Raw genomic sequence first — 9412 nt, 5'->3', positions numbered from 1 at the left:
GGAGTTTCTGCACACATTTTATTCTGATTTTATTACGTTATCTATGGGTTTGGTCAGCATTATTCGCTCTTCATTCACTCCTTTTTTTTTACCTTGGATGCAAGGGCGGAGCTAGAATAATCCGACCGGGTTCGGCAGAACGCGGTAACTTTGGTTCGAACTTTGTATTTGTCTTAAAAAATTAATTGAATATATGTAAATTATTAATTTAGAACCCAGTAGCTTAAAACGCTTAGAATTCCGAACTCATAATCTTGAAATCTCGGTTCGCCTCAGGATTTCTGATTTGTAGATTTCTTTTGCTATAAATTTGAAATATGGTGCAAAATATGCTCTTTGGAACAGTTATTGTTGACCTACTGTGGGCATATATATAAATATATTTTATCATATGTGTGCGTGAGATAACCCCATAGTGTGAGATAATACTGGGTATGTTGTTGTTGCTGTTATTGTTGTGCGTGAGATAAACTTCCGTGCTTACTTTAAAGTTTAAATCCTATATCCGTCTCTTTGGTTTTTTTTCCAAGAGAACACTTCTTCCGAAGAGTTATGCTTGAAGTATTATTATCTGTCACCAGTGGCGTAGCCACATAAAGGGAAGGATGGTCAGTTGAACACCCTTCGTTCGAAAATTATATTGCGTAAATAGAAAATTGTATTCTGTATATCGGTCAAAAGTTACTTTTCTTGTACATATATATATTAAACATTGAACACCTTTAGCAAAATTTCAAATGCCCCAACAAAATTCAATCTTGATGCTTCCAAGTTCACTCCCTATTACCAAGTATCAGTCAAAAAATCAGAAAAGTAGACTAACAAAAGACCCTTATAGCAGATAGAACCATTCTCACTTTTGGTTCCAGAGAAGTTGCTGAATGTGAAGATATTACAAGTAGTAGACAGGTTATTTCTCCATCTGCTTTGTCATTTTGGTCTTTTTTCTGGTTGACATCTGGGAAAGTGGCATCAGCAATTGAAGGTGTCAGAGTAAACATGGTTTATGAGGTCGGCGATTTGTTTGAATTGGGAATCCAGCGTATGTAACTACCTGCTTTTACTACTAGCATTGCTTGTGGTTGGAAGCCTCTTTGTGATTAGGCAAGTCTTTGTCCGCGCAGAGTTTGATCTTCTGCCAAAGAAATGCAAGAGCAAGTTAGAAGTGGTGGTTCTAGCTAGTCCGACAAAGCTTTTCGAACTTGGACCTGTGATATTGAGACAAAATTTCTACCATGCTGCTACCGAGCATCTGCTTCAGGCAGGGACAGAACTAGGGGTGCAACCCTTCGCCAGAAAATTAATATACTGTATATACAAGGTCAAAATTATATTTCTATGTATATATATAGTAAATGTTGTATCTCCTTAGCTTTTTCGAGTATTTTACTTAATATTTTCAGTCTCCGTAGTGAAAATTCTGGCACTGCCACCGACTTTAGGCAGTAGGAAAGTGGGATGGAGATAATCAGGACCTTGAGCAAGTTTACAATGCCCTTGGGATGTTCCATAAAAGAGGGCAAGCAGTTTTTGAACTTCTTCATCCCTCTGTCTTTGGGGTAAATGAAACGGACAGTGTCTACTCTACTTTATCTGCTGTTGAAGCAAAAAACATCGATAATTGAATAGGAGCAAAAGACATGTGGGGGAGGAAACTGATATGGAATGCTAAAGGAGTAATTCTTGTGACTGTATAGTTGTCTGTAAGCCATGCTTATTTCACTGTTTTATAGTGGATATATAGCAATGCTTAGTTTATTGTTTTATTGTGTACTGAGGAATATTTTCAATTTCTCATGTGTTATAGATGACATAAACAAGTTATATGGTGTCAGTATCCACTCCATTTGTCGTATAAGTAGATATGTATAAACAGATTACATGGCCAAAAAGAACAGGGGAAAGACTAAAAAGTTAATAGGTCATTACGATAACTATTACAAAATAAAAATAGTAACAACAATATTGATGACTACTGTTATTGAATTCACACAATTAAGAATGTAACCAGTCATGTGCGGGCAAAACTGAAGCTCTACAAAATGGACATGCATTCTTTTGTTGCAGCCACTTGTTGACGCAGCCAACATGAAACTCATGGCCACATTGAAGTTTGCCAATGGTATCTTCGTCTTGATATTCAGATAAACATATGGCACATGTTTCTTGTTCCTCCTCATCATTTATATCCATTACAGAAGCATCATAAGTTCTTGTTTCAACCTCGAACTTCTCTTCTTCTTTTTCTTCTACTACTATTTCTTCATCCTCGAACTCATCATCATCATCATCATCTTCTTCTTCTTCTTCTACTATTACTTCGTGTGCAGGTAAAACTTCAGCACTACAAAACGGACAATCATTCCTCCTTCTCCACAGCCGCTCATAGAAGCAATCTAAATGAAACACATCGCTACATGGAAGTGTAACTAATGCATCTCCATTCTGAAATTCAAAGCAGCAGATGAAACAAGCAGCTCGTTCCTCGCCATCATCTATATCCATATCAAGATCACAGTAAGTCATTATTTCCCAATATTCAAACATGTTGGTATCATTAGATATTCCACTTGTTTGATCATGTGGAATATCAGGCTGTTGTTGGTTCATTCTTTGCAAGTGAATAACATCATTTGGTAATGTAAGAGTAGCGTAGTAGGGACGTTGGTGATCTTGAGACATATTTCTTGGAACAAAAAATTCTCAAAAGTTTTGTTAGGTTTTGAGAAAAAGAATACAAAGGAAATTTCAGAAAGTTGGGAGTGTAATGATACTATATAGCGTATTTATAGGACAAAGGAAGTATTACCGAATTTGATAGGGAATAGGATTTGGGAACTTTTGTTTCCTAAATATTTTGTTTCCTTTCTAGCTTTCCCCCCACGTTTCCTTTCCCTAACATGCTAGTAGTAGGATTTAGTTAAACGAAATAAGTAAAATGATTCAAATTTTACCACTAAAGACTAATATTAAGCTTTTCAATTTAATTAATTAAAATATAAAGATTCACAAAAAACATTTTATTAATATAGTTAATCAATATTAATATAGGTAAGTAATAATATTAGACATCTTATATATTAAATATATTAAAATGAATGATGTAATTGCGTCAATAGGATCGGGTGAAATGGACTTGCCTCTCTCTAGATTCTCATCATCTTTGAAAGTAGTGGCGGACCTAGGATTTTGTGCAAGCGGGTTCAATCGTAGAAGTACATAACTTTAATCGTAAAATATATAGTAGTTGTCAAGTGAGTTAAAATAAAATATTTATACAAAATTTACGCAGCTTTAATCATAATTTATACAACTACACAATATTATTTTTTGACGCGGGTTCAATTGAACCCGCTTACCACCATGTGCGTCCGCCACTGTTTGAAAGTATGAATACCCTTTTGCTGCAGAGCAACGTAGAGATGGTCGACAAATGTTTTGCGTACATCTTCACCTCTAAAACTTAAGAAAACATAACTCCAATGCAAAGTATGAGCAGAGGAAGAACTCTTCTGTGCCATTTTGGTGGGCTGAGAAAGTAAATGATCAAACTAAACACTTGGGCCTTGGCTATATATGAATGTACTTTTTGCTTCAATGAAGAAGCAGGAGAAGAGGATATATAGGAACAGGGCTAGCTAGCTCTATCAGAATGCTTACTTAACTGTACTATAAGTCTTACTGACTATACTTAATTAGCACTCTGATTAGCAGCAACTCCTATTAATGCGCGATTGTATTAATTTCACGCGAGAAGTCTGCCGGATCAGAGTGTCCACGAGGCAGCAACTCTGATTATAGCAAATTGAAGAAAGTTTAGAAGTACTAAAACTATAAACAGGCCTACCATTTTGCATGTTATTTTACAAAATGGTATGGCATAGGAAAAGGCTATATCTCAAAGATGCTTAAAGCTCAACATCACCTTGAATTGATGTTAGTATCTTTGTCTTGAGAATGTGCAAGGACAAGAAGAAAACTGTAATACGATCAGTGTTGCTAGGTCTACATATGTGAATCACGCGACAAACAAGTTCTTGGATCCATTTAACGTGCTGGTAAAATCAATGCAGAAAAAACTGTAACATCATGAACATATTTCAAGATCATGATCAAGATAGTGTAAACTACACTCATATATCATATCTGTTGCTCATGATATATAGCACATGCTGCCCTACTTACAGCCGTTTGCATCAAACTGTGGTAGACATCGCTGCTGCTGCCTATGAACGCATAAACCTTGAGCAGCTCTTGGGTGCTCACCCTCGCCTTAGTGTTGTGGATGACATTGTCATTCATCCACCGGAAAGTCCTTCACTTGATGAAGCTGCTGGCTAGCTAAAAAAAGTTGAAGCTAGATATTGAAACCAGTTTCAAGGTCAGTACAGATTTTGCTACTTGAAATGGCCTTTACTTTAACAAATGATCAGCACTAATTGCATTAACAGTGCAAATGAAAACAGTACCTGTTTACATATATGCTCCTGGCTCCTGCTCATTCAATAGGGAAAGCTCTAGACACCATCAGGCGTGGGATGGGCTATCCCCGCCCCAACTTCAGGGGCATCCAGTAGGCAGGATGGGCTCAACTCGAGCACAATCCAGTGAAACCTGTTAAACACGACTACAATGACCGGGAAAAAAAATTACTACATCTCAATCCCAAACTGCTAAAACGAGACACTAAAGTACAGTATATGCAACAGAACTAGTCTATAACTAAAAAATAGAGGAAAGAAATGCATATTTCTGATTTTTTTACAATAGTTTCACATAAATGACAAGCATTTACCAGCAAGATTCTTTGCTGATACTTTCACATACTTGATAATTTTTTAACACCCAAAGCTAGAACTTTGTTAGTAGTTCACGTTCTTATCCGCAAAGCAGCCAGAACTCAGCATAGATAACTTGATTGTCCTTCAGCTCATCACGATAGGACTCACAGCCTACTATAGCTGGCTCCCAGAGAGCCCCGCCCCACAAAGAAACCGAAAAAAGTAGTTGGCTCCAGTGTGAGAATGCATAGCTCAAGCTTTTAAAAAAGACAGCGACTACAGGACAAAAATAAGCACTACTACGTCTTAATCCCAAAATGTTAAATAAGAAAGTGCAGTTCAATATGATGTACGCTTTCCCAAAAATTTCAAATCAACTTCATGGCCACCTTAAAGATATAAGGGGCAAGCTGCGCCGGGCATACGTTGTAGTATCGGCATAAGTTTTCTATCAACGGTGGCAAAGGGAACGAATACCCAATTAAGAACGAGTATGCGTAAAGGGCGCAGAAGCCAGGACGGTAAACCCTAACCTTGTCGTCGCCTGCAGGGATCAAGTCCACGTGACCAGGTAGGCCGAGTCTAACCTTGAGTTCGGTCAATCGCTCAGCTGTCATCGCAGATTTAAACCTCTTTGTCACCACTTCCGGTGCCTTTTGGAAGTCGGGTTTAGCATCAGGACATCGAGGTACAATTTTCTCTACAGTAGGGAGGTTTTCCTCCTCAGCGACAGTTCCGCCATCTCCCCCTTGTCGGGAAAAACAACATCTAGAGGAATGGAGTGGTCTTCCATATGGATATCTGATGGTAGGACAAACATTGTGGTATAAAAAAATGGTAAAGCAAAGAAAACAGCAGAAAGTTACAAGGATTCTGCAAAGGAGATGGAGAAGAAACTCTGCTTATGAAGTACAAGGAGTTTGGAAAGATTTCAAGATCAACAAACCATCCCTTATTTATAAGACTTGGGGGCACCAGAATCGAAACAACATGCCATGATTAGCACGAAGATTGAAACGAAAGAACCAATCAAGGGTCACACTTGAATCAATGCGACACGTCGGAAAACGGGGTCATTATGGCACATGACGTCATGACGTCACCTTTTCTCTTGGACCAGATGGCTCCAACGAACTTCCCGAGAAATTCAAAGAATTCAAAATGTGCGACCCTCAAAAAGCCACGTTGTCCTCTCGCCGCGACCTGTATAGCTAGCTCGGTAAAGCTAGATTACAAACGACACTTCCCACTCATCGACCTCGCCCGCGAGGGCGACCTCAATGAGCGGAGGGACTAACTGTATAGGCTAAAATATGTCTTTGATATGGGCAAGCCACGTCAGCACTATTATAGCTCTCATCGACTGGCACGTGCTATCAGTGATGACCCCACAAAGACCGACCTTGGGGCGAAGTAGCCTCAAAGCAATGAAGGATGCGGTGTCGTGAAATCATCATGGACCAAGGTCGAGGTCGAGCATCTTAGGGTTATTCTAGTGAATATTCTCTACATATGTACTATTAGAGTTTTGTAGGAAGATGTTCCCTATAAATAGAAAGACACATAATGATAGGGGACAAGAGATATTTATTTGTAAACAGTACATTGACTTTGTAAGAAAGGATCTGGTCTTATCGCATATACACAAAAACAACCTTTTTACCAAGATTCTTGGCTAGCATTTCCACCGGATCCAAGAACAACCCAAATGCTCAAAGGATTATCAATCATTCATCATTGTGAGAAAGAATATTCATTGATCTCATCTCTTTTCGGGTGACTCACACGTTTTATTTACTTAAATGCAATTTATTGCTATTTATTACTATTGAATGGCACACTTCATCTTTTTGGATCATTAAATATTGTTATCATTGCTTATACTCACTGCCATCCAGATATATATACTAGTTATTTGACACGATCCCGACAACTATATCTTTAGGATATTATTTTTAATTAAGATTAACTCTCCTTCATTTAAATATAACTGATTGAACCAAGATCCATATTTTTTGTCAAACAATACTAACCTGAAGTGGCAATTCTTGGAAGGTTTTGATTCAGAGTGAGATTATTGAAAGTGAATATACAATGAAGATAATTGCCTTGTAATTCATTGAGGCAATTAAAGTCAAGGCCAGCTACGCGTTGACGCTTAAGTCATCTTCATATATAACTGAGAAGCTTCATCTGTCATTTTCCTGCCCCACAATTAGAATTTCACTCCCCAATTTGCTGCTGAATTTTGTCGTTCCATTAGCTAGTCATGGTATTCGAGTTTCAAATATTAGACCTTAATTATTACTCCTCTCTTTTTAAATTTGTTTGTGGTAGTTTGACTCTACATTAAATTTAAAAAAAATGTGTCATTCTTTTGAGAATTGAATAAGAGAAAATTACAAAGTAAAACAAGATTTTTGTCTTTATAAGTTGTTCACTAAATTAAACTCTCTTTCATGTGAGATCACCGATGAAAACAAAATGTTAGAAGAAGAACTGCTAAAAATAAAAGGACGAATTGACGGCAACCCTAGCACTTTATAACTTGGTTAAAATGTATGATTTTACTCCCTCTTTTAATTTTTTATTTTTAAAAATAAAACTTTAAATAGACTTTAATTTATCTGCTATGGTTAACTTAACTATATTAGTATTTTTAAAAAGGCTAATAATAAAACTTATATTTAATTAGTTAAATAAATTTAATTTATAGAAACTTGTGAAATTTATATAAACTAATACATTGTATAACATTGTGAAATATTAGGAAATATAGCAATAGTTTTTGTATTTTTGTATTTTTGATTTTCCGATCGTTGGAAGCAATCTTCACTGGCACAAGGATCTCCTCACAACAACCTCCACTACGATAGAAATGATGAGTTTACGAAGGTTTTCTTTATTGGCAAGAGGGAACCATTTTTTACCCGGCCCTACCTATCCTATGTATTCTAGGGAAATATTATATAAAATTTTACCTCATATAGCAAAGGTTGATACCTTATTTATTATAAATAAATACCCTTTTAAAAAATTATCTCCTATAGCTACCTTTTAATTTTTATATCAAAATATCTATTTATGGCCACTTCATACCTTTAAGCCATTAAATACGTTGTGTGTTATTTTTCTCTCTCCCTCTCTCCTCCTTTCTCTTTCCTCTTTCTTCTTCTCTTTTTTCCCCGATTTTTTCCTCCCCTGCTTTTAGAAACCCTAATAGGGGCTGTGTTCCGCCAAAGACAGATCCGGCTAGCGACTACTTCCCCCCTTCCTTGTTGTGTCACCCCTAAACCCCTCCTCCGGCCATCGATTTCTTTCATACAGTTGTGTTACACATTCTAAATTTTTCTTAGATTTTGCATTAATTGTTCATGTTTGCCTTGTGAGATCTGAAGAAGTTCTGTCTCTAGTTTCTGTTTGATCCTTTAAATTGGTGCTTCTTCAACAACTGTCTTCATTTAACCGGCGGCGACGCCCCACATGGCGGCGGCCTAGATATCAGTGGATTGGGGACGGAGTTTGGGGCTGAGGAACTTGAAGAGTCTGTTACCTTTTTTTCATTGTATTTCAATGTATCTCGCTGTATTCCATGTATTTCATTGTATTCACTGTCTTTTTTTCATTATGTTTCAATGTATCTCGCTGTATTCCATGTATTTCATTGTATTCACTGTTTCGCTATATTCCATGAATGTATTTATATGTTTTTTTAATTAATATAATTTATGTATTCATAGGTATATATGGATTCAAATGTATCTGCATTATGTATTTATATATTTTTGCACTATAGATGACCTGCTATACTTCATGTATTCAATGTATTTTTATGTATTTAATTGTATTCAATATAATTATATAATTTCAATATATAAATCTATTTGTAAAGATACCACTAAAAAATATTTTAGGAAAGATACCACTAAAAAAAGAAAGGATGGATTGAATCTCTGAAGATTGCTCTGTTTTTGAGGTGTTTTTCGGTTGATGAGAATCTTTTCTATAACTAGAAATACAAATTTTGTGTGTTATAATTGAGTTTGTTGAGTTATATTAGGAGTCTATCGCGTTAATTGATTCACTTACCGTTTTTAAACAGCTGAAGACCATTTTTTTAAAATCAAATTCCGTTACTATATTCACGAATACAGCTCGCGAATACAGTCGAATACATTCTCTGCTTAGCTGGACTCCCCTGTTTTAATACATCGAAATATAACAACTGAAAACATAGCTATATGAAGTAATTTAGTAAATGAGCTATAACAAGCTAATAATCACTAAAACATAATAATTTCTGAAAATTTCTTAATATTATAACCGAAAAAGACTAGGTTTCACACATACGCGACAAGCACAAGGTATGGGACCAGCAGTTTCTTGAAGAGCGAAAGACATTGAAAGAAATGCAGTAGGGAAACAATCTTATTTTTGTACTTTGTGCAGTAGCAAATTAACCAATTCACCCGAAATAATATGGACTCAAAATTTAAAATGAAACAGGAATATGAAGTCAACATAGGGAAAAACAAATAAAATGGATCAACAACTTTTTCCTATGGATTTAAAATGAATAATAACCTAACTTACTTTTGAATCAGCAATTCCATTGACCCATTATTTCTTGA

General features: G+C 36.1%; 1 long non-coding RNA gene across 1 annotated transcript; it reads right to left on the bottom strand.

Annotated features, from left to right (window-relative positions):
- Nucleotides 1-3250: 3250 nt before the first annotated feature.
- LOC117276269 (uncharacterized) lies at nt 3251-7226 on the bottom strand. The gene is made up of 3 exons (XR_004506507.2): nt 6815-7226; nt 4470-4627; nt 3251-4357 (listed from the first exon to the last, which is right to left on the bottom strand). It is a non-coding gene; the product is annotated as an uncharacterized lncRNA (long non-coding RNA).
- Nucleotides 7227-9412: the final 2186 nt, after the last annotated feature.

Source organism: Nicotiana tomentosiformis, chromosome 6, assembly GCF_000390325.3.
Source record: "Nicotiana tomentosiformis chromosome 6, ASM39032v3, whole genome shotgun sequence".
Lineage (NCBI taxonomy): Eukaryota > Viridiplantae > Streptophyta > Magnoliopsida > Solanales > Solanaceae > Nicotiana > Nicotiana tomentosiformis.
This window is presented reverse-complemented; position numbering and strand designations above follow the sequence as displayed.